Below are 27,348 nucleotides of genomic sequence, written 5' to 3'. Positions count from 1 at the left end.
GTTAAAACAGACAAGGACAAATGAACATAAATATGATCATATAGCCAAAAATAGCCAAAAATTCTAACGCAGAGTAATCTCCAAAAGGTGTGAGATCTGCCTTTATGCTTATATAGATAGATGGCACTAGGCATATATGTCTAGAGGAAATGGTGCCCACAAAACAGCTCCACTATTACATTGATCAGGAAGAATAGGGAACGGTCTTACCCAATCTGTCGTGCTAGCCCTTTCTTATCTCAGTGAATACCACTGCTGAATATAATGGTTAACAAAGGTCAGATAACTTGGTCCTCATCCTTAAGGTGGTGTCACACATAGCGACGACGACAACGACGTCGCTGCTAAGTCACCATTTTCTGTGACGTAGCAGCAACCCGTCCCATCACTGTCGCTGTGTGTGACATCGAGCAATGACCTGGCCCCTGCTGTGAGGTCGCCGGTCGTTGCTGAATGTCCTGCTTCATTTTTTGCTCGTCGCTCTCCCGCTGTGAAGCACATATCGCTGTGTGTGACAGCGAGAGAGCAACAACTGAAGCAAGCAGGGAGCCGGCATCTGGCAGCCTGCGTTAAGCTGTAACCACGGTAAACATCAGGTAACCAGGAAGCCCTTTCCTTGGTTACCCGATATTTACCTTAGTTACTACCGTGTTTTTCCAAAAATAAGACACTGTCTTATATTTTTTTTGCCCCCCAAAAAGCACTAGGGCTTATTTTTGGAGTAGGTCTTATTCTTGGAGAAACACGGTTGGGGGTAAGTTTACCCCCCAAAAAAACAGACCCCCCCCCACTTCCCAGGAGACTCATACTCACCAGACCAGGACGTCTGCATGGTTCCAAGGTCCTCCTGTGATCTCCGGTGGGTGCTGCATGCCGTCCTACCCTGCTGCTAGCTGACACACACAGCAGATCGCAGACACACACAGCAGATCACACACACAGCAGATCACTCACTCACACACACACATATACACAGCAGATCACACACATCCGATCGCAGGCACACACAGCCATCACAGATACACACATCCGATCGCAGGCACACACAGCCAATCGCAGGCACACACACACAGCAGATCGCAGATATACACAGCAGATCACACACAGCAGATCGCAGGCACACACAGCCATCACAGATGCACACATCCGATCGCAGTCACACACAGCTGATCACTGATACACACAGCCGATCGCAGGCACACACAGCCGATCACAGATACACACATCCGATCGCAGGCACACAGCCGATCACAGATACACACATCCGATCGCAGGCACACACAGCCGATCACAGATACACACATCCGATCACAGGCACACACAGCCAATCAGAGATACACACATCCGATCACAGTCACACACAGCCAATCACAGATACACACAGGCGAACGCAGACACACACAGCCGATCGCAGACAAAACACAGCCGATCGCAGACAAAACACAGCCGATTGCAGACACACACACAGCCGATTGCAGACACACACAGCAGATCATACACACACACATCACATCACATCACATCCAGCACTTACGGCAGCAGGGAATGAGGCAAGTCACGTGTTCGGCCACAGGTCCTGTTCGTTGCACTCCACTGCACTACCTCTCAGAATTCTCCCGGCGAGAAGAGATCAGTGTCGCTGGATGAGGGGAGTGTGTATGCGATCCGATGTGTGTGCAATCCGATGTTTGTGTGTGTGTGTGATTTGATGTTTGCATGTGATCCGATGTTTGTGTGTGAGATCTGGTGTGTGTGTGTGTGTGTGTGTGTGTGTGTGTGTGTGAGAGCTGATGTGTGCGGGTGTGTGATCACTGCAGGTCCTGCCGCTTAGTGTCGGGTGAGTGTAATTGCCGAGTGCCGCTGTGTATAATGAAGTGTCTTGCAGTATCTGTATCTTTTTTAGCTGCACGGACACTTCATTATTGATCCGCGACTAGGGCTTATTTTCGGAGGTGGGCTTATATTTAAGCCTTTCTCAGAAAATGCTGAAAATCCCTGCTAGGGCTTATTTTTGGGGGAGGTCTTATTTTTGGAAAAAAACGGTAGCGTCCGCCGCTCTCACGCTGCCAGTGCCGGCTCCCTGCTCCCTGCATACGTAGCTGGAGTACACATCGGGTAATTAACCTGATGTGTACTTTGGCTAGGAGTGCAGGGAACACGGAGCCGGCACTGGCAGCGTGAGAGCGGCGGACGCTAGTAACTAAGGTAAATATCGGTTAACCAAGAGAAGTGCTTTCCTTGGTTACCCGATATTTACCTTAGTTAAGCTTCCACGCGTCACTGCTTGCTGGGGGCTGGTCACTGGTCGCTGGTGAGATCTGCCTGTTTGACAGCTCACCAGCGACCATGAAACGACGCAGCAGCGATCCTGATAAGGTCAGATCTCTGGTTGTGATCGCTGCTGCATCGCTATGTGTGACAGCACCTTTATGACACAGGATCTTCATAAAACGTAACCCAGCTCCCAGCAGGGTGAAATGTCTCCCAACGCGTTTCCGCAATCAGGGGAGAAATATAGTCAGTAGTTCTGGTCAATACAGACCCCTATACATGGCACACACACTGTAGAAAAATATGCACAAAAACAGTATGTCATAAGTCCGTTCCAACGCAAGAGCGGCCGGTTAAACAATATAGCACAGGACTTACTTTCAAGGACCAAAACGAAATCCTGAGCGGAGCGCATTCATAGCACCGCAAAACAAAGTTTAAATGTGCCGGTCACTCAGTATGGCGTCTGACATCACATCCGCATCCCGCGGTGAACCCGCCTCCGGGTCACATGATTGCGGTCGGAAAGTGCACATCATAGATGGCAGCGTCTCAGCGTGTATAGAAGCAGGCCTGCGCAGACACCAATGTAGTGTCCACAAGAAAATGGCCGCATGTAGTGCCCAACCAAAAAAGGCACCGAATCGCCAATAAAGCTGGCCCAATAGAATCGTAAGGGGCCACAATAAACTTGTACATTAAAGCACGAGAAATCCAGCTAGGATATACAGGAAAAACAATCCTAGCAACATCAAAGATCTGAAAAAAGGGTATATAAGAGGCCAGCAAAAAGGAACCCCAAAAGGGAGAAAATACAAAAGATACAAGGCCATATATGCAAATATAGACACTCATGACCAATATACAACGCCAGAAGGGTCTCACCTGGGCCAAGGAGCAATAGAACTGGACTGTTGTTCAGTGGTCCAAGGTGTTGTTTTCAGATGAAAGTAAATTTTGTATTTCATTTAGAAATCAAGGTCCCAGAGTCTGGAGGAAGAGTGGAGAGGCCACAATGCAAGCTGCTTGAAGTCTAGTGTGCAGTTTCCACAATCAATGATGGTTTAGGGATAATGATGGGTGAAACCCCGATGTTCGTGTTCGGGAGCCTCGCCTGAACGTTTTGCAAAGTTTGAGTTCAGATTATGAGATTGTTGAGGATAAGAATTAAGTAACTGAAATACTTAATTCAGCCATTTCACAGACCCAAATATGTAGTTTAGTTGATGTAGCCTAACAATGCCTTTGTTTCTTACTAACACACACACACACATATATATATATATATATATATATATATATATATATATATACAGTGGTTCTCCTTGATACAATATATTAGTATATGTAACTTTTAAGATGGCTCCTGCTTCCTGGCCAACACCCAAAAAGGTGGCAAACAAGGGAGAATTCTCAACGTATGGACTGACCAATCCAGCAGAGACTATGCAAATTCCTATACGTTCTGAGCCCGACCTGCGATACATGATTGGACTATATTTTGTCTACTCCCTTTACTCCTCTAGAACTATAAAGGCTTTGTGAAAAATAAACGGGCAGAATTCTTTGGCGCTCATCATGGAAGAAAGCTCATAACCAATTCAGAGTCAGTTATTATTCTTTCTCATGTGCACACATGACATTATAATCTGAAAACGGTAGTCAGACCTTAAGAGACCCTTTGTAGTCTCACCTCAACAGCTGGCGCTTATTTCACGTGGGACCACCGAAAGAGTGAGCCAGATCTTCTAATTTCCGGACGCAGAGGGCTGCTCCTGAAGTAACAGAGGGTCGCCCGACAAGGTCTGATCACCCTTTATAAGCCATGGTCAGCTTCATTAAATTGTATGTGTTGTTTTGCCTGTGGGTCGGGAGATTTTCGGCGAAAGGTGGGCAGTCGCTAGTCCTGAGAAGTGGTAGAGCACCGGAGACCTACCGGTGTGGCTATCGCTCGCCGGTGGCCTTGAGAAGGGAAGGACCCACACCTCTGGGTGCTGGGTGCAGGTCAATAAGTAGGATCTGACTGCTGATTGCTTGTGTGTGTTACAGGATTGTTGGAAGTAACAGGAGAAGAAGGAGGGGGGCTAGTGAGGGAGGCTGAGTGGGCAGCTGCCCCCAGCCTCAGCCTCAGTGGACTGACAGCTATCAGTAATTAAGAACAGGAGAAGGAGGGGGGCCAGTGGGCTAGTGAGATAGACTAAGGGGGCTAATAGTTGCAGCCGTGACAGTCTGTGGATTTTAAGTAACAGAGAAGAGAAGGGAACTAGCGCTCCATTGCCGTGTTTATAGCTGGAGAAAAAGGAACATGCAGAGAAGGGAAGTATAGTTCCCATATGTTGGATGCCAGAGGAGTGTCCTCTAAACACGAGCGAGGAGGGGAGGAGTGCAAGTGAATGATAGTGTTAGAATCAGTGTATTCCCCTGTGTATTAACACACGCCACTGCTGCGTTGGAAGCCAGAGAAAGGGGCGCACGGAGAAAGAGAGACAAATTATCCGTGTGTTGGACGCTGGAGGAGGAGCGTCCTCCCATATGCAGTGAGGTGGGAAAGTATTCTGATTGGAGCTGGCCAGTCCATTTAAAGCACTAGGCATACTCTGTTCAAGATTAAATTGTTTTTTCCTGAAGGAGCCGAAAACGCTGTAACTCTAGTCAGTCGAAGGGAAGGAAAAAATATACGAAGGATTGTAAGAAGTTGTGTAAAGTTGTCTGGTTACTTCTGGAAGGGAAAGTTGCAGCCCAATACGATGGACATGGGTAGTATAAAGAATCTATGATGAGATTGTGGAGTGACCACTCCTTAGTTTAGTTTTTAAAATGCTCATAACAGGGATCATTCTAACAAAGAAAAACTGGAGTGTGAGACAGACATCACTGTCCCCACATATGGAAAGGTGGGGGATAGGCAACTCATGAGGAGTTGCATAAAAAAAAAAAAAAAAAACTTTGACTGAGTGTTGAATGTACATGTAACTGTATTGGGTTTTCTATATTAAAGCACTTTTTGATAATTGGAAGGTTTCTGGGATTCTTTTAGCCTGGTGAGAATATAGAGAGTTTATAAGTACAAAAATTGTTACTTTGAATCCCTGAAGTGTGGGCCGCTTATTTTGTCTTGCATAGGAAACATGCATAAATGTAGGCGTTTATAGAATAGTAGCAAATAACAAAGCACATAAATGCATAATAATGTAGACACTCCCAGTATACACCCAGCTTAGCCAAGCCTCTCTCAATGGTTCTTTGTTCCAAAGTCTAAACCCCATCCCTTTTAAACTTTTTTTTCCTTTTTTTTTAGGGGGGGAAGAGGTGTTCTCTAGCATAAATGTTTAAAACATTTGAATAAGTATAAAATAGTATATTTGCTTACTCAGCTATCCAATAAATGCAAGTCAGAGATAAATAAGTGAAAATCTTGAAGAATTGGTAAATAGAAAGATGTAACTGCCCACATAAAACAATTGGTATTTTAGAAGTCCTGCAGCATTATATCTTAAAATTGAATTAGGGGCAGGTAAATACATATCTTTGTACTGTGTTAGCTAATCTAAAAATTTTAAAAGACTTACCCCAATAATGTCAGAAGGTATTATATCCATTTGTAAAAGAAAAAAAATACATCCAACAGAGAGAGTTCCAAAGCTGCTTGTCTCGGATTTTCTAGATAGCATCCCTCTTCTGTACTAATAAGGATGGAATGTGGCGACTCCCACATGGTGAAGCAAGCTTTCTTTAACCCTTAGAGTTCAAGATTTCACAAGAAATTATCAATAGTATCCTGCTCATACCTAAATGATTAAATTAACTTTGCAGGGAAAATTAGATTTTTTGAGATATGCAAATTAGTTTTTTTGTTGTTTTGTTTTTATGGTGAATTATTTGGATAATATATTTTTATTTTGTGTCTCTGCATACAGACTGCCAGTATTTGAATTTTTCTTTCACAGATGTTGGTGTGTACAGTATACACGAACCGTGTTATCTATTGTAAGGTCTAAAAATTCCCCAGCAATGTATATTGTTGCAAAGACATAGGTTATGTCCAGTGTTTGTCTTGTTTGAGTTTTACAGTGGAACCTTGCTTAACGAGTAACCCAGTTAGCGAGTATTTTGCTGAACAAGCAAAGCTTGTTGTAAATTTGTAACTTAGTTTAAGAGAAAGCTTTGCTGTACGAGCAACATACTCACCGCACACTCTTTCGGTTATGTAAATCCACCGCACTCTAACCCGCTCTTGCAGTCCACATGAGCGCACACCAGCATGCACAAACACACACACTGACAAACATGCATGCACGCACGCACACACACACACACATTATGCTCACCTTACCTTACGTTCCCTCGCCGGCCCCATGGAACTTGTAGTTCACCCGTACACGGTGTGTATCGGGTAACTATGCGACCGATACTGACACTTCCGCTCTCAGCGCGCTGACCTCAAAGGCATGAGCCGCTTGCCTCTGATTGGCCAGCGCGCTGCCTTTGAGTAGTGGCTGACAGCGGAAGGTCCTCCCTCGTCGCTACAGGATGTGTATCGGCAAGCCTCGCGATGAGGGTGGACCTTTCCCTGTCAGTCGCTACTCAAAGGAAGTGCGCTGGCCAATCAGAGGCAAGCGGCTCCTGCCTTTGACGTCAGCGCGTTGGGAGCGGAAGTGTTGGCATCGGTCGCATGGTTACCCGATACAGAGCGTGTACGGGCGAACTACTAGTTCCATGAAGCTAGCAAGGGAACGGAGAGTAAGGTGAGCATAATATGTGTGTTTGTGCGTTTGTGAATGGGACATTTAACAGTTTGTGGAACGAATTGTCTGCATTGCAATGATTTCCTATGGGAAATCTTGCTTTGCTGAACGAGTAGCTTGGTTAACAAGCACACTTCCAGAACAGATTGTTCTCGTTAACCAAGGTTCCACTGTATAGTAATTTATTGCCTGCTGTCTTATTTTTTCTTTTAGAGAATAGCAGCATAAAACTGAAATTTGCCTGAACTTATAGTAGAGAGACTCTGAAGCTGGCCCTTCCCCCGCAACAGTCATATTTACTGGATTACTATGAAGCATATCTGCTAACTGAAGCAGGAAAATCTTTTCTTATATGTTATTTATTAATTTATTTATTTAGTATTTTCAATCATGTGAAAGTATAGACGACCACTAACTGTATCATGGTCAGAGTTAAAGTTATAAAAATGATCCAAAGCATATTTTTAGTTATTGTTTTCAAAAATGGAACAAGATGTTGGTTGATTCTACACTGGATATGCAACAGTTTACACAACATGAGGTAATCAAAATTTGAACCACCCCCTCCCCTCCTATCGGTACAGGAGGCCGTGATGTATCGATGCCCTCTCTGGATGTGTAGAACAGAAGTGAGTAAGATGGTTAAATGTGTATGTAGGTTGTAGATCTTTCCTGCTGTCAAATGAGCCAGGTATACTGAAGATAAAGTTTAGAATTGGACTGACGGTGATGGAGCCAGAGGAGATCTTCGCACAGGTGCAGCTGACAAAGAAGCAGTGAATAGGCCTAGAGTTGAGAGTCCTTCATCAATGCAGATAGACCATACCTCGGTGGCACCTGTCACGTCGTCGGTGACACCTGTCACTCCTTGTGTTCTTAAATCCTTACAGGAACAAACGATTCAACAAGGAATGGAGTGTGAGACGCAGGGAGTAGAGATGACCGAACCGTTCGCGGTTCGGCTCGAACTTGGTTCGCCGAACGGAGGTCGCGTTCGAGTTCGGTTCGGCGAACCGGTTCGGAGAACCACTCGAACCCCATAGGAAACAATGGGAGGCAATCACAAACACGTAAAAACACCTAGAAAACACCCTCAAAGGTGTCCAAAAGGTGACAAACAACTCACAACACAAACACATGGGAAAGTGACAAGAACAAATTCTCATGCGAAAACAAAACAGCGTTATGAGGAAAAAAAAAGACGAGACACAGATATAGGCATGTCATGCCCTTCTAAAATCATGTAAAACACCGCAAGGTGACTCCAAGCGGAGTCTCCCTTTTTTCCAAAAATTGGGCCACACAGACACCCCTTCAGTGGCAGCACTTGTGCCCCAGTTGTATGCTTCACAGGTAGATTTGCATCAAGCACATTCAAAAATACGCCATCCTTAACCGTCCCCAGGAAGACACCGGGGTAGGTAGCAAAGTCTTTGCTGAACCATGACTTGTTCATCTTGGCTCCTTTTTAAAAACACAGCAAGGGTTACTCCAAGCGGAGTCTCCCTTTTTTTTTTCAAAAATTGGGCCACACAGACACCATTTCAGTGGCAGCACTTGTGCCCCAGTTGTACACTTCACAAGTAGATTTGCATCAAGCACATTCAAAAATACACCATGCTTAACCGTCCCCAGGATGACACCAGGGTAGGTAGCAAAGTCTTTGCTGATCCCAGATCTGTTCATCATGGATCATTTTTAGAAACACTGCAAGGGTTTCTTCAAGCAGAGTCTCCCTTTTTTTCCAAAAATTGGGCAACACAGACACCCCTTCAGTAGCAGCACTTGTGCCCCAGTTGTACACTTCACAGGTAGATTTGCAACAAGCACATTCAAAAATACGCCATCCTTAACCGTCCCCAGTATGTCACCGGGGTAGGTAGCAAAGTCTTTCCTGATCCCCGATCTGTTCATCTTGGATCATTTTTAGAAACACTGCAAGCAAGGGTTACTCCAAGCGGAGTCTCCCTTTTTTCCAAAAATTGGGCCTCACAGACACCCCTTCAGTGGCAGCACTTGTGCCCCAGTTGTACACTTCACAGGTAGATTTGCATCAAGCACATTCAAAAATACGCCATCCTTAACCGTCCCCAGGATGACACCCGGGTAGGTAGCAAAGTCGTTCCTGATCCCCGATCTGTTCATCTTGGATCATTTTTAGAAACACTGCAAGCAAGGGTTACTCCAAGCGGAGTCTCCCTTTTTTCCAAAAATTGGGCCTCACAGACACCCCTTCAGTGGCAGCACTTGTGCCCCAGTTGTACACTTCACAGGTAGATTTGCATCAAGCACATTCAAAAATACGCCATCCTTAACCGACCGCATAATGACACCGGGGTTGGTAGCAAAGTCTTTGCTGATCCCTGATCTGTTCATCTTGGATCATTTTTAGAAGCACTGCCAGCAAGGGTTACTCCTAGCGGAGTCTCCCTTTTTTCCAAAAATTGGGCCACACAGACACCCCTTCAGTGGCAGCACTTGTGCCCCAGTTGTACACTTCACAGGTAGATTTGCATCAAGCACATTCAAAAATACGCCATCCTTAACCGTCCCCAGGATGACACCGGGGTAGGTAGCAAAGTCTTTGATGAACCATGACTTGTTCATCTTGGCTCCGTTTTAAAAACACAGCAAGGGTTACTCCAAGCGGATTCTTCCTTTTTTTCAAAATTTGGGCCACACAGACACCCCTTCAGTGGCAGCACTTGTGCCCTAGTTGTACACTTCACAGGTAGATTTGCATCAAGCACATTCAAAAATACGCCATCCTTAACCATCCCCAGGATGACACCGGGGTAGGTAGCAAAGTCTTTGCTAAACCAAGACTTGTTCATCTTGGCTCCTTTTTAAAAACACAGCAAGGGTTACTCCAAGCGGAGTCTTCCTTTTTTTTCAAAATTTGGGCCACACAGACACCCCTTCAGTAGCAGCACTTGTGCCCTAGTGTCACACTTCACAGGTAGATTTGCATCAAGCACATTCAAAAATACGCCTTCCTTAACCGTCCCCAGGATGACACCGGGGTTAGGTAGCAAAGTCTTTGCTGAACCATGACTTGTTCATCTTAGCTCCTTTTTAAAAACACAGCAAGGGTTACTCCAAGCAGAGCCTCCCTTTTTTCCAAAAATTTGGCCACACAGACACCCCTTCAGTGGCAGCACTTGTGCCCTAGTGTCACACTTCACAGGTAGATTTGCATCAAGCACATTCAAAAATACGCCATCCTTAACCATCCCCAGGATGACACCGGAGTTAGGTAGCAAAGTCTTTGCTGAAACATGTCTTGTTCATCTTGGCTCTTTTTTTAAAAACACAGCAAGCAAGGGTTACTCCAAGCGGAGTCTCCCTTTTTTCCAAAAATTGGGCCACACAGACACCCCTTCAGTGGCAGCACTTGTGCCCCAGTTGTACACTTCACAGGTAGATTTGCAACAAGCACATTCAAAAATATGCCATCCTTCACCTTCCCCAGGATGACACCGGGGTAGGTAGCAAAGTCTTTGCTGAAACATGACTTGTTCATCTTGTCTCTTTTTTAAAAACACAGCAATCAAGGGTTACTCCAAGCGGAGTCTCCCTTTTTTCCAAAAATTGGGCCACACAGACACCCCTTCAGTGGCAGCACTTGTGCCCCAGTTGTACACTTCACAGGTAGATTTGCATCAAGCACATTCAAAAATACGCCATCCTTAACCGTCCCCAGGATGACACCAGGGTAGGCAGCAAAGTCTTTGCTGAACCACGACTTGTTCATCTTGGCTCCTTTTTCAAAACACAGCAAGGTTTACTCCAAGCGGAGTCTCTCTTTTTTTCTAAAAATTGGGCCACACAGACACCCTTTCAGTGGCAGCACTTGTGCCCCAGTTGTACGCTTCACAGTTAGATTTGCATCAAGCACATTCAAAAATACGCCATCCTTAACCGTCCCCAGGATGACACCGGGGTTGGTAGCAAAGTCTTTGCTGATCCCTGATATGTTCATCTTGGATCATTTTTAGAAGCACTGCAAGTAAGGGTTACTCCTAGCGGAGTCTCCCTTTTTTCCAAAAATTGGGCCACACAGACACCCCTTCAGTGGCAGCACTTGTGCCCCAGTTGTACACTTCACAGGTAGATTTGCATCAAGCACATTCAAAAATACGCCATCCTTAACCGTCCCTAGGATGACACCGGGGTAGGTAGCAAAGTCTTTGCTGAACCATGACTTGTTCATCTTGGCTCCTTTTTAAAAACACAGCAAGGGATACTCCAAGCGGAGTCTCTCTTTTTTTTTCAAAAATTGGACCACACAGACACCCCTTCAGTGGCAGCACTTGTGCCCCAGTTGTACACTTCACAGGTAGATTTGCATCAAGCACATTCAAAAATACGCCATCCTTAATCGTCCCCAGAATGACACCGGGGTTAGGTAGCAAAGTCTTTGCTGATCCCCGATATGTTCATCTTGGATCATTTTTAGAAGCACTGAAAGCAAGGGTTACTCCAAGCGTGGTCTCCCTTTTTTCCAAAAAATCGGCCACACAGACACCCCTTCCGTGTCAGCACTTGTGCCCCAGTTGTACACTTCACAGGTAGATTTGCATCAAGCACATTCAAAAATACGCCATCCTTAACCGTCCCCAGGATGACACCGGGGTAGGTAGCAAAGTCTTTGATGAACCATGACTTGTTCATCTTGGCTCCGTTTTAAAAACACAGCAAGGGTTACTCCAAGCGGATTCTTCCTTTTTTTCAAAATTTGGGCCACACAGACACCCCTTCAGTGGCAGCACTTGTGCCCTAGTTGTACACTTCACAGGTAGATTTGCATCAAGCACATTCAAAAATACGCCATCCTTAACCATCCCCAGGATGACACCGGGGTAGGTAGCAAAGTCTTTGCTAAACCAAGACTTGTTCATCTTGGCTCCTTTTTAAAAACACAGCAAGGGTTACTCCAAGCGGAGTCTTCCTTTTTTTTTCAAAATTTGGGCCACACAGACACCCCTTCAGTAGCAGCACTTGTGCCCTAGTGTCACACTTCACAGGTAGATTTGCATCAAGCACATTCAAAAATACGCCTTCCTTAACCGTCCCCAGGATGACACCGGGGTTAGGTAGCAAAGTCTTTGCTGAACCATGACTTGTTCATCTTAGCTCCTTTTTAAAAACACAGCAAGGGTTACTCCAAGCAGAGCCTCCCTTTTTTCCAAAAATTTGGCCACACAGACACCCCTTCAGTGGCAGCACTTGTGCCCTAGTGTCACACTTCACAGGTAGATTTGCATCAAGCACATTCAAAAATACGCCATCCTTAACCATCCCCAGGATGACACCGGGGTTAGGTAGCAAAGTCTTTGCTGAAACATGTCTTGTTCATCTTGGCTCTTTTTTTAAAAACACAGCAAGCAAGGGTTACTCCAAGCGGAGTCTCCCTTTTTTCCAAAAATTGGGCCACACAGACACCCCTTCAGTGGCAGCACTTGTGCCCCAGTTGTACACTTCACAGGTAGATTTGCAACAAGCACATTCAAAAATATGCCATCCTTCACCTTCCCCAGGATGACACCGGGGTAGGTAGCAAAGTCTTTGCTGAAACATGACTTGTTCATCTTGTCTCTTTTTTAAAAACACAGCAATCAAGGGTTACTCCAAGCGGAGTCTCCCTTTTTTCCAAAAATTGGGCCACACAGACACCCCTTCAGTGGCAGCACTTGTGCCCCAGTTGTACACTTCACAGGTAGATTTGCATCAAGCACATTCAAAAATACGCCATCCTTAACCGTCCCCAGGATGACACCAGGGTAGGCAGCAAAGTCTTTGCTGAACCACGACTTGTTCATCTTGGCTCCTTTTTAAAAACACAGCAAGGTTTACTCCAAGCGGAGTCTCTCTTTTTTTCTAAAAATTGGGCCACACAGACACCCTTTCAGTGGCAGCACTTGTGCCCCAGTTGTATGCTTCACAGTTAGATTTGCATCAAGCACATTCAAAAATACGCCATCCTTAACCGTCCCCAGGATGACACCGGGGTTGGTAGCAAAGTCTTTGCTGATCCCTGATATGTTCATCTTGGATCATTTTTAGAAGCACTGCAAGTAAGGGTTACTCCAAGCGGAGTCTCCCTTTTTTCCGAAAATTGGGCCACACAGACACCCCTTCAGTGGCAGCACTTCTGCCCCAGTTGTACACTTCACAGGTAGATTTGCATCAAGCACATTCAAAAATATGCAATCCTTAACCGTCCCCAGGATGACACCGGGGTAGGTAGCAAAGTCTTTGCTTAACCATGACTTGTTCATCTTGGCTCCTTTTTAAAAACACAGTAAGGGTTACTCCAAGCGGAGTCTCCCTTTTTTCCAAAAATTGGGCCACACAGACACCCCTTCAGTGGCAGCACTTGTGCCCCAGTTGTACACTTCACAGGTAGATTTGCATCAAGCACATTCAAAAATACGCCATCCTTAACCGTCCCCAGAATGACACCGGGGTAGGTAGCAAACTCTTTGCTGATCCCAGATGTTTTCATCTTGGATCATTTTTAGAAACACTGCAAGCAAGGGTTACACCAAGCGCAGTCTCCCTTTTTTTCTAAAAATTGGGCCACACAGACACCCCTTCAGTTGTAACACTTGTGCCCCAGTTGTACGCTTCACAGGTAGATTTGCATCAAGCACTTTCAAAAATAAGCCATCCTTAACCGTCCCCAGGATAACACCGGGGTAGGTAGCAAAGTCTTTGCTGAAACATGACATGTTCATCTTGGCTCTTTTTTAAAAACACAGAAAGCAAGGGTTACTCCAAGCGGAGTCTCCCTTTTTTCCAAAAATTGGGCCACACAGACACCCCTTCAGTGGCAGCACTTGTGCCCTATTTGCAAACAGGATGTTTTGATTTGCATTAAGCACATTCCAAATCCACAAGCATTTACTCTCCCCAGGATGACACAGGGGTAGTAAATTCCTTGTGGATCCAAGACTTGTTCATTTTGATGAACGTTAGTCTGTCCCCATTGTCACTGGACAGACGCCTGAGCTTATCTGTCAGCACACACCCAGCAGCACTGAAGACATGTTCAGAGACAACGCTGTTAGCTGGACATGACAAGATCTCCAAAACGTAAGTGGAGAGCTCTGGCCATTTTTCAAGATTTGAAGCCCAAAATGAGCAAGGCTCCATTTGCAAAGTCATGGCATCGATGTTCATTTGGAAATACTCCTGTATGCAAACCTGATTGTCTTACTACTTTAATTAAAAATATTTTATTTATTAATTAACAAACATACATAAACTCTTTAAAAAGGTATGTAAGAAGGAAATAAGGAGGGTATCCCTATCCTGTTTCCTTCCTACCATACGGGGGTCGGCGTCCTAAGTCGATGACGCCCCCGTTCCACGACGACTAGATCCCTAAAGATCGCCCTCCCTATGCGAGAGTAGTGCACCCCATCTATTAGATAGAAATCCTTAAGATCTTTTCACCACAGTGAACAAAGTGCACAGTCAAGGATGATTTAAGTTATTATTACTATAGAGAGGTTATGGGGTGGGGCTTAGGGGTCGTCGTCCGGTTCGTCAATTCTGTCAGTGTGCTCAAAAGTAAGCTATAAGTTACAGAATAAGGTACTCGTGCTGTTCAAGATTTGTTCAGCACAATATTACTGCTCAATATGTTTTGAGACACAATAAATAATAAGGATTATCCAATATAACAAAATTGCCCTCTTTTCGAAATTGCCCAACGTGTTTCGCCCATTAACATCTTAGTAGTGTAGGGCTCATCAGGGGCTTGAAGACAGTTGCTTGGTAGGTTCCTTATTTTGGTATCTGTTAACACATAGAGATAAATACAAAAAGTCCTTGTTACCCATATGTACCATAGTCCCTTTCCACTACAGTTTACTTTTGTCTACTGACCGGAGTATGTATGGTCCCATTGGTCACAGAGCTAATGCCAGGAATATTTTGATCCTAGAGTCCACAGGATTTCTTGTCTGGATGGTCGTCTGTGTGCATATATATATACATATCATTCATTTGTATTAGATAGTATCAAGTCATGTCCTGACTCCACTTGTAATCATAGAGAAGGACAATATCCCTTTAAGGCGGTGATGTATAGGCATCTTATGGTATGTATGTTATCCTTATCCATGCAAAGATGCCTAATAGAGATCTACAGCATAGGTAAAAAGTCATATATTACCTTAATGTGCTTGGGCACACGATGACACCGTAGCCATTTAGGGGACAATTGGTGATATAACCCCCTCAATCAGTAAAGCAGTCAATCTGTCAAAAAGGCCAAGGGAACCAATAATCACATTTGTTGTCTACGGGCTATATTTCACAGTACCTTGTGGAAAAAACGGTACAGTACCTTAGAGGTGCGCTCAGATGATTGAACTCATCCCAGAAGACGAATAATCTTCTACATGTGGGTAGGAATTGCAAAACACAGTCCTGAACATAAAATGGATCCGTATTATTCCTATATCCATATGCCTGTTCCCAAGTCATAAATAATAATAGGAACATACCTAATCAGTAGAGTTGAGCGCGGTTCGTGGTTCGTGGTTCTCCAGTTCGCGGCTCGAGTGATTTTGGGGCATGTTCTAGATCGAACTAGAACTCGAGCTTTTTGCAAAAGCTCGATAGTTCTAGAAACGTTCGAGAACGGTTCTAGCAGCCAAAAAACAGCTAAATCCTAGCTTGGTTTCTGCTGTAATAGTGTAAGTCACTCTGTGAATCAAACTATTATCACATTTCAGTGTATAGTGTGCGTGAACAGCGCCTTCAGATCACTGCTGTTTCTATAATGGCGATCGCCATTTTTTTTTTTTTTTTTCTTGTCTTCCTTCCCTAAGCGCGCGCGTCTTGTGGGGCGGGCCAGCATGTCAGCCAATCACAGACACACACACACCTAAGTGGACTTTGAGCCAGAGAAGCAACGGCATGTGTGATAGGATCTGCATGTCACATGTCCCTGCATTATAAAACCGGACATTTTCTTCACGAACGCCATTATCTGCCTTCTGCGTCTTTGGTGTCAGACATCAGTGTCGCAGCTCCGTCCTCCTGAGTCCTATAGCCGATACAGCTGTATGCGCTGCATACACAGCGTTAGACAGCTTAGGGAGAGCACTTTCTAGCAGTTCTTTTAAGGGCTCAAAGCGGCAGGGTCAGAGAGCCATAAGTGACAGGTCCTGCAAACAGCAACAGCGTCTGTGTAGCCCAGGTCAGGGATTTCCTCCCTGCATTTCACCATTAGGAGGGAATAGAAAGGCAGGCTTCCATTCCTCTACCCAGAGCACCACAATCCTGCCACTGTACCCTCTTGTCCTCTGCACACTCCAACTCATTATAACTAAGCCATTATACTAGCAAACACTCAGTGTACCTAGTGGCATCCTATACGTGGCTATTGGACTTTGCTATAGTCCCACTAGTGCCAAGACATTTGCAGAGCGCATCTGCCTGCGTTGCACACTCCAACGAATTATAACTAAGCCATTATACTAGCACACACTCAGTGTACCTAGTGGCATCCTATACGTGGCTATTGGACTTTGCTATAGTCCCACTAGTGCCAAGACATTTGCAGCACGTCTGCCTGCGTTGCACACTCCAACTAATTATAACTAAGCCATTATACTAGCACACACTCAGTGTACCTAGTGGCATCCTATACGTGGCTATTGGACTTTGCTATAGTCCCACTAGTGCCAAGACATTTGCAGCACGTCTGCCTGCGTTGCACACTCCAACTAATTATAACTAAGCCATTATACTAGCACACACTCAGTGTACCTAGTGGCATCCTATACGTGGCTATTGGACTTTGCTATAGTCCCACTAGTGCCAAGACATTTGCAGCACGTCTGCCTGCGTTGCACACTCCAACTAATTATAACTAAGCCATTATACTAGCACACACTCAGTGTACCTAGTGGCATCCTATACGTGGCTATTGGACTTTGCTATAGTCCCACTAGTGCCAAGACATTTGCAGCACGTCTGCCTGCGTTGCACACTCCAACTAATTATAACTACGCCATTATACTAGCACACACTCAGTGTACCTAGTGGCATCCTATACGTGGCTATTGGACTTTGCTATAGTCCCACTAGTGCCAAGACATTTGCAGCACGTCTGCCTGCGTTGCACACTCCAACTAATTATAACTAAGCCATTATACTAGCACACACTCAGTGTACCTAGTGGCATCCTATACTTGGCTATTGGACTTTGCTATAGTCCCACTAGTGCAAAGACATTTGCAGAGCACGTCTGCCTGCATTGCACACTACAACTTTTTTAAACTAAGCAATTTTACTAGCAAACACTCAGTGTACCTAGTGGCATCCTATACGTGGCTATTGGACTTTGCTATAGTCCCACTAGTGCCAAGACATTTGCAGAGCGCATCTGCCTGCGTTGCACACTCCAACGAATTATAACTAAGCCATTATACTAGCACACACTCAGTGTACCTAGTGGCATCCTATACGTGGCTATTGGACTTTGCTATAGTCCCACTAGTGCAAAGACATTAGCAGAGCACATCTGCCTGCATTGCACACTCCAAGTTTTTTAAACTAAGCAATTTTACTAGCAAACACTCAGTGTACCTAGTGGCATCCTATACGTGGCTATTGGACTTTGCTATAGTCCCACTAGTGCCAAGACATTTGCAGAGCGCATCTGCCTGCGTTGCACACTCCAACTAATTATAACTAAGCCATTATACTAGCAAACACTTAGTGTACCTAGTGGCATCCTATACGTGGCTATTGGACTTTGCTATAGTCCCACTAGTGCCAAAACATTTGCAGCACGTCTGCCTGCGTTGCACACTCCAACTAATTATAACTAAGTTACATTGTCAGGGATATTTATTCTTTATTATTCTGCTGTTAATAAAGCTAGACCACCACTGCAATCTTCACCACCTCTCAATTTTTACTACCACATTTTCAGTCCACAATCTTGTTGCAATCAACATGAGTGGCAAAATGACAGATGCTGGTGGAAAGGGGAAGAGGCGTGGTGGAAAAGGCAAAAAAGGTTTTGTCAGTGGGGAAGGTGGCAAAGCTCCATTATCATCTGCTGCAGATAGACCATCTACTAGCAAAAGTAAGATGTCTACTACTTATTGTGGACAATCCGATGTGCTCCCTTTCTTACGGACACGAACAAGAGGAACAAAGGTAGATGATGGGCAAAAAAGGAAAATGCTTGAATGGATCTCAAGTGGTCCAACAAGTGCCCTCTCAGCCACTTCAAGTACCGCATCCAAAAAACACCAGTCCTCTGAGTTGTCATCCCAATCAAACTTGATTTCTCCCAGCTCTGAAGTCTCCATCAGCCCTGCACAGTATGGTGGAACTGAGATGGCTGAGTCTGCAGAGCTGTTCAGTCACACTATAGCCTGGGAATCAGAGGTCTGCTCCCAAGCTACAGTGAGTACAGAACAGGAAATGGTCTGCAGTGATGCCCAGAACCTTTGTGACTCTGATTCAGGCCGTGAGGACCAAGTTTCTGAGCATAATGTTGACCCTTTGTCACAAACTGTAACACCTGTGGTTATAGACAATGAGGAACATACTGATGAAGATGAGACGCAGATACCCGATTGGGATGACAACTTAAATATTCGGTCAGGGCAAGAAGAGGCTCGGTCTGAGGGGGAGGGGAGTGCAAACACAACAATTGATGATGACGTTCTAGATCCCACCTACTGTCAACCCCCAGTCAGGCACTCGAGGAGGTCAACAGAGGCGGTGGAGGAGGATGCAACCGACGACGAAGTTACCTTGCGCCTTCCTGGACAGAGTCGGAGCACTGGTAGCACGTCTACAACTGCATCCTCAGCCACCACTCTGCCTATGAGCATTATTCGGGGTGGATCAACAGGTCGCATGGCCTCTAAGCCTTGCCTAGCCTGGGCCTTTTTTCACATCGAAAAAGATCACCCAACTCATGTGATATGTAACATTTGTCATGATTCTGTTAGTAGAGGTCAAAACCTCAGCAGTTTGACAACTTCTTCCATGAATCGTCACATGAATAAATATCATAAGTCCCGGTGGGAAGCTCACCGTGCTGCAATGCCGGCTAGCGGAGCGAACCATCCACCGCCCGCCCCTTCCAGTGCATCCGCGCGCTCTTCATCTTCTAGGACTGTGGGGACAGCTGTCACACCTGTTTTTCCACGCAAAACTTCCACCACTGTAACCGCAACAGGCAGTTTGCTTGTAAGGTCGTCAGTTGGTTTGGAAGGGGAAACAAGTGAGTGTGTACAGCTCTCTCAGACATCGATAGCACCAACGTTGGATGAAGGCAACATCATGTCTCCGCCTGCACTTTCCTCACAAACCTGCATTTTTCCAGGGACACCCTACTCAACACCGTCTACACACAGCAGCCAGATCTCTGTCCCTCAGATGTGGTCAAATATAAGGCCACTTCCTCCGACCCATGACAAAGCTAAGAGGTTGACTCTATCCCTCTGTAAGCTGTTGGCTACCGAAATGCTGCCTTTCCGCCTAGTGGACACACAGGATTTTAGAGACCTTATGTCTGTCGCTGTGCCCCAGTACCAGATGCCTAGTCGCCACTACTTCTCTAAGAAAGGTGTGCCCGCGCTACACCAGCATGTCGCACACAACATCACCGCTTCCTTGAGAAACTCTGTGTGTGAACGGGTGCATTTCACCACCGATACTTGGACCAGTAAGCATGGACAGGGACGTTACATGTCGCTGACTGGGCACTGGGTAACTATGGTGATAGATGGTGAAGGGTCTGCTGCACAAGTCTTGCCGTCCCCACGACTTGTGTGTCAATCCTCTGTCTGTCCAAGTTCCGCCACAGCTTCTGCATCCTCCACCTCATCTGGGTCCTCCACCTCCGCCCCAAGCCTGCCTGGTCAGGCCACCAGCGTTCTCACTGCGCAGAAGGAATCACGCACACCTCATTACTATGCTGGCAGCCGAGCGCAACGGCATCAGGCGGTCTTTAGCTTGACATGTCTTGGTAATAAGAGTCACACAGCTGAGGAGTTGTGGTCAGCTCTGCGGTCCGAGTTTAATAAATGGTTGTCTCCACTCAACCTGCAGCCTGGTAAGGCCGTGTGCGACAATGCTGCAAACCTGGGTGCGGCCCTTCGCCTGGGCAAGGTGACACACGTACCTTGTATGGCTCACGTGTTGAACCTTGTCGTGCAGCAATTTTTAACACACTATCCCGGCCTAGATGGCCTTCTGAACAGGTCACGAAAACTGTCTGCTCACTTCCGGCGTTCAAGCGCCGCAGCTGAGCGACTTGCATCGCTACAGAAGTCTTTCGGCCTGCCGGTTCATCGCCTGAAATGCGATGTGGCGACACGCTGGAATTCAACTCTCCACATGTTACAGCGACTGTGGCAGCACCGCAGAGCCCTGGTGCAATACGTCATGACGTATAGCCTGGGCCAACGAGATGCAGAGGTGGGGCAGATCACCCTGATGGAGTGGTCTCAGATCAAGGACCTATGCACCCTTCTGCACAGTTTCGACATGGCGACGAATATGTTTAGCTCTGACAATGCCATTATCAGCATGACGATTCCAGTCATTTACATGCTGGAGCACACGCTAAACACTATTCGGAGTCAGGGGGTGGGACAACATGAAGGGGAGGAACTACAGGAGGATTCATATGTGCAAGGGACAACAACATCACCAAGGTCCAGACGTTCATCATCACCAACGCAGCAGGCATGGGACCATGGGGAACAGGGATCGACAAGGGCGCATAGTAGCAGGCGAAATGTTGAGCAAGGTGCAGGAGAACATGAAGAAATGGAGGACGAACTGTCCATGGACATGGAAGACTCAGCGGATGAGGGAGACCTTGGTCAAATTTCAGTTGAAAGAGGTTGGGGGGAGATGTCAGAGGAAGAAAGAACGGGTAGCACCTCTATGCCACAAACACAGCGTGGACTTGGTCCGCATGGCTGCGCAAGACACATGAGTGCCTTTTTGTTGCACTACCTCCAACATGACAGTCGTATTGTCAAAATTAGAAGTGATGATGACTACTGGATTGCCACACTATTAGATCCCCGGTACAAGTCCAAATTTTGTGACATAATTCCAGCCATAGAAAGGGACGCACGTATGCAGGAGTATCAGCAGAAGCTGTTACTCGATCTTAGCTCGGCTTTTCCACCAAACAACCGTGCAGGTGCAGGGAGGGAATCTCCCAGTTGTAACTTGACAAACATGGGACGGTCTCGTCATCTTCACCAGTCTACCCGTACCAGTAGGACCGTATCTGGTGCCGGTAACAGCAATTTTATGGAATCTTTTCATAATTTTTTTAGACCCTCTTTTGCAAGGCCACCAGAGACAACAAGTCTGACACATACTCAACGGCTGGAGAGGATGATACAGGAGTATCTCCAAATGAACATCGATGCCATGACTGTGCAACTGGAGCCTTGCTCCTTTTGGGCTTCAAACATAGAAAAATGGCCAGAGCTCTCCAGTTACGCCTTGGAGATTTTGTCGTGTCCAGCTGCCAGCGTTGTCTCTGAACGTGTATTCAGTGCTGCTGGGTGTGTGCTGACAGATAAGCGCACGCGTCTGTCCAGTGACAATGTGGACAGACTGACGTTCATCAAAATGAACAAGTCATGGATCCAGAAGGAATTTACTACCCCTGTGTCATCCTGGGGAGAGTAAATGCTTGTGGATTTGGAATGTGCTTGATGCAAATCAAAACATCCTGTTTGCAACTAGGGCCCAAGTGCTGCCACTGATGGGGTGGGTGTCTGTGTGGCCCAATTTTTGGAAAAAAAGGGAGACTCCGCTTGGAGTAACCCTTGCTTGATGTGTTTTTAAAAGAAGCCAAGATGAACAGAGCTGGGATCAGGAAAGACTTTGCTACCTACCCCGGTGTCATCCTGGGGACGGATAAGAATGGCGTATTTTTGAATGTGCTTGATGCAAATCAAAACATCCTGTTTGCAACTAGGGCCCAAGTGCTGCCACTGATGGGGTGGGTGTCTGTGTGGCCCAATTTTTGGAAAAAAGGGAGACTCCGCTTGGAGTAACCCTTGCTTGATGTGTTTTTAAAAGAAGCCAAGATGAACAGAGCTGGGATCAGCAAAGACTTTGCTACCTACCCCGGTGTCATCCTGGGGACGGATAAGAATGGCGTATTTTTGAATGTGCTTGATGCAAATCAAAACATCCTGTTTGCAACTAGGGCCCAAGTGCTGCCACTGATGGGGTGGGTGTCTGTGTGGCCCAATTTTTGGAAAAAAGGGAGACTCCGCTTGGAGTAACCCTTGCTTGATGTGTTTTTAAAAGAAGCCAAGATGAACAGAGCTGGGATCAGGAAATACTTTGCTACCTACCCCGGTGTCATCCTGGGGACGGATAAGAATGGCGTATTTTTGAATGTGCTTGATGCAAATCAAAACATCCTGTTTGCAACTAGGGCCCAAGTGCTGCCACTGATGGGGTGGGTGTCTGTGTGGCCCAATTTTTGGAAAAAAAGGGAGACTCCGCTTGGAGTAACCCTTGCTTGATGTGTTTTTAAAAGAAGCCAAGATGAACAGAGCTGGGATCAGCAAAGACTTTGCTACCTACCCCGGTGTCATCCTGGGGACGGATAAGAATGGCGTATTTTTGAATGTGCTTGATGCAAATCAAAACATCCTGTTTGCAACTAGGGCCCAAGTGCTGCCACTGATGGGGTGGGTGTCTGTGTGGCCCAATTTTTGGAAAAAAAGGGAGACTCCGCTTGGAGTAACCCTTGCTTGATGTGTTTTTAAAAGAAGCCAAGATGAACAGAGCTGGGATCAGCAAAGACTTTGCTACCTACCCCGGTGTCATCCTGGGGACGGATAAGAATGGTGTATTTTTGAATGTGCTTGATGCAAATCAAAACATCCTGTTTGCAACTAGGGCCCAAGTGCTGCCACTGATGGGGTGGGTGTCTGTGTGGCCCAATTTTTGGAAAAAAGGGAGACTCCGCTTGGAGTAACCCTTGCTTGATGTGTTTTTAAAAGAAGCCAAGATGAACAGAGCTGGGATCAGGAAATACTTTGCTACCTACCCCGGTGTCATCCTGGGGACGGATAAGAATGGCGTATTTTTGAATGTGCTTGATGCAAATCAAAACATCCTGTTTGCAACTAGGGCCCAAGTGCTGCCACTGATGGGGTGGGTGTCTGTGTGGCCCAATTTTTGGAAAAAAAGGGAGACTCCGCTTGGAGTAACCCTTGCTTGATGTGTTTTTAAAAGAAGCCAAGATGAACAGAGCTGGGATCAGCAAAGACTTTGCTACCTACCCCGGTGTCATCCTGGGGACGGATAAGAATGGCGTATTTTTGAATGTGCTTGATGCAAATCAAAACATCCTGTTTGCAACTAGGGCCCAAGTGCTGCCACTGATGGGGTGGGTGTCTGTGTGGCCCAATTTTTGGAAAAAAAGGGAGACTCCGCTTGGAGTAACCCTTGCTTGATGTGTTTTTAAAAGAAGCCAAGATGAACAGAGCTGGGATCAGCAAAGACTTTGCTACCTACCCCGGTGTCATCCTGGGGACGGATAAGAATGGCGTATTTTTGAATGTGCTTGATGCAAATCAAAACATCCTGTTTGCAACTAGGGCCCAAGTGCTGCCACTGATGGGGTGGGTGTCTGTGTGGCCCAATTTTTGGAAAAAAGGGAGACTCCGCTTGGAGTAACCCTTGCTTGATGTGTTTTTAAAAGAAGCCAAGATGAACAGAGCTGGGATCAGCAAAGACTTTGCTACCTACCCCGGTGTCATCCTGGGGACGGATAAGAATGGCGTATTTTTGAATGTGCTTGATGCAAATCAAAACATCCTGTTTGCAACTAGGGCCCAAGTGCTGCCACTGATGGGGTGGGTGTCTGTGTGGCCCAATTTTTGGAAAAAAAGGGAGACTCCGCTTGGAGTAACCCTTGCTTGATGTGTTTTTAAAAGAAGCCAAGATGAACAGAGCTGGGATCAGCAAAGACTTTGCTACCTACCCCGGTGTCATCCTGGGGACGGATAAGAATGGCGTATTTTTGAATGTGCTTGATGCAAATCAAAACATCCTGTTTGCAACTAGGGCCCAAGTGCTGCCACTGATGGGGTGGGTGTCTGTGTGGCCCAATTTTTGGAAAAAAAGGGAGACTCCGCTTGGAGTAACCCTTGCTTGATGTGTTTTTAAAAGAAGCCAAGATGAACAGAGCTGGGATCAGCAAAGACTTTGCTACCTACCCCGGTGTCATCCTGGGGACGGATAAGAATGGCGTATTTTTGAATGTGCTTGATGCAAATCAAAACATCCTGTTTGCAACTAGGGCCCAAGTGCTGCCACTGATGGGGTGGGTGTCTGTGTGGCCCAATTTTTGGAAAAAAGGGAGACTCCGCTTGGAGTAACCCTTGCTTGATGTGTTTTTAAAAGAAGCCAAGATGAACAGAGCTGGGATCAGGAAAGACTTTGCTACCTACCCCGGTGTCATCCTGGGGACGGATAAGAATGGCGTATTTTTGAATGTGCTTGATGCAAATGTAGCTGTGAAGTGTACAACTGGGGCACAACTGCTGCCACTGAAGGGGTGGGTGTGTGTGTGGCCCAATTTTTGGAAAAAATGGAGACTCCGCTTGGAGTCACCTTGCGGTGTTTTACATGATTTTAGAAGGGCGTGCCATGCCTATATCTGTGTGTCCTCCTCTTTTTCCTTGTCCAGCTGTTTTGTTTTCGCATGAGTATATGTCCTTGTCACTTTCCAATGTGTTTGAGTTGTTTGTCACCTTTAGGACACCTTTGAGGGTGTTTTCTAGGTGTTTTTCTGTGTTTGTGATTGCCTGCCATTGTTTCCTATGCAGTTCGAGTTCGGTTCGTCGAACGTTCGACGAACCGAACTCGAACGGGAGGTCCATTCGGCGAACCAACCTCGAGCCGAACCGCGACCGGTTCGCTCATCTCTACTAATCAGTAACTGCGATAGGAGCAGCCGTTTACATAATACACTTGTGGTCCCTGTGAGTCGGTCATACAGTAATACGGTTTTCCAAAGATGTCCTCTCAGACTTCCATACCAGACTCACTATTCACAAATGGTCATGGCCCTCAGTATATGGGCCCAGACCTAGGCATAAGAAAGGGCTAAATTACCCCTCAACCAACCTACCAATCATGTAGTCAATACATAGTGAAACACATGTCATCATAGCCCAAATAATCTGGGTCCTACCTTGCATCCGTCTGCTTGGAGTGTGAATCCTGTACTGGCAAAGCGGAGCCATTTCTACAGCAGTTCCCGGTATTTAAATGTCTATTTGGCGCCAAGTTCTAAAGGAACCGGATATGACGTTACGTCTCCTTTTTCTTATGGTAAAAGTACTGGGTAGGTAATCTCTGCAGATAATCACATGATCGAATGAGGTGCACCTGGGAATAACTTCCCCCGGGCCCGCGATAACAGTTCCTATTGCCCTTATTAGATGTAGCGTTCCATGCCGGAGCATGCGCACTGATACTCCATGCGTGTGATCCTGAACCGGAAGTGACGTTACGCTCCAATGTAAGCCGTAATGCTTACTACGGGGAGGTGGTTTGTGGTTGTTAGCCACATGATCGGGTGAAGTACATCTAGTAATGACTTCCCCTACTCCGTGATACTAATTCCCAGTGGATAATAACAGCATCACGTTCCGCATTCACGCATGCGCCATGAGCGCTACAGAGATATATATAGCCATAAGGGCCAGTGACGTAATGGCTATAGTATATGACAGTTGCTCCTCACTGGGATCATTCTCATCATCAACAATAAATTATGATCCTATGTATATTCTGCCATGAGATATATTCCAGACAGTTTTGACCAATATATATTCATTACGTTTTAGAGGTAGCTTGGGTGTATTAGGGACTATTTTGGTAACAAGGACCATGCACACATGTATTTATGTATGTCATCCAATTTCATATTTTGTCTGTAAGCAATTTCTTGGAATGATAATCCAGAAACACAAAGGGGGAAGGGTCCACTACAGACCTAATGCCCCACAATTTTCGGGTGGCTCGAAATGTATCTATCTAAATAAAAGGCGTATAGCTAATATGTTCATTAAGACCTTCTGGATGCACCGAGGCCATCCAGAAAATCCACCTCGCTTCTCTCTGCAAAAGAAGGGTATTCCAATCCCCCTTTCTTGTAGGTTCTAATATTGTCTCAATAGATGAGAACTTAATCCCATCTGTCTGTCCTGCATGTACCATATTTATATGTCGAACTATAGGAGTATCACGTTGGTTGCGCATATCACCAAGGTGTTCTCCTATCCTGACTCTGAACTCACGTTTCGTTTTTCCTACATAGTTTTTGGGGCAACCGCAGGTGAACAGGTATATGACTCCTTGAGTTTTGCAGTTAGCGAAACTTCTATTCTTATATACCCTCCCCGTTTTTGCACTTACAAATTCTCGTGATGGTAAAATGAACCTGCAAAATTTGCAACTTCCGCATCTAAAGGTTCCATTTTCACATGTAGTTAACCACGAGCTCCCCGTGTTTTCAGGGGCTTCATAGTGGCTCTTTACCACGAAATCCTTTAGATTGCGGCCCCTGCGGAATGTTACCGAGGGGTAAGGGAGAATATTGTTTTTAATATCGGGGGTCCTGTTTGAGGATTCCCCAATATTTTCTAAGAATTTTCATCACCTGAGCATTCTGATCGTCGAATGTCCCCACCAGTCTGGTTTTGCCGCCCAGTTCTTCTACCTGTGTTGTATTAAGTAGTTCATGTCTATCTCTACTTGCCGCAAAATTGAAGGCCTGATGAACCACTTTCTCTGGGTAACCTCTATCTAGGAATCTCCTACTCAGTTGGGATGCCTGCCTCTTAAATTCAATGTTGTCTGAGCAGTTTCTGCGGACTCTAAGGAATTGTCCTTTCGGTATTCCTTTTTTCAGATTGGTTGGATGATAGCTGCTCCAATGCAGAAAATTGTTTGTAGCGGTAGGTTTTCTATACAAGGTAGTTTGTAAACTCCCATTTTTTTCTTTTTTTATAAATATATCCAGGAAGGCGATCTTATCAATTCCAACTTCATATGTAAACCTTAGGCCAATCTGATTGTTATTCAATTCACCCACAAATTCCTTAAAAGATTGAATACTTCCGGCCCAAATTACCAGAATGTCGTCAATATAGCGACCCCATAGTACAATTTGTGAGCTGTAGTTGTCTCCATCATCCCTGAATACAATCGTGTTCTCCCACCAACCCAGGAGCAGATTCGCGTATGTGGGGGCACAAGGGCTCCCCATTGCTGT

This window comes from Anomaloglossus baeobatrachus, chromosome 10, assembly GCF_048569485.1.
Source record: "Anomaloglossus baeobatrachus isolate aAnoBae1 chromosome 10, aAnoBae1.hap1, whole genome shotgun sequence".
Classification (NCBI taxonomy): Eukaryota; Metazoa; Chordata; class Amphibia; order Anura; family Aromobatidae; genus Anomaloglossus; species Anomaloglossus baeobatrachus.
Note: the sequence above shows the minus strand (reverse complement) of the source record.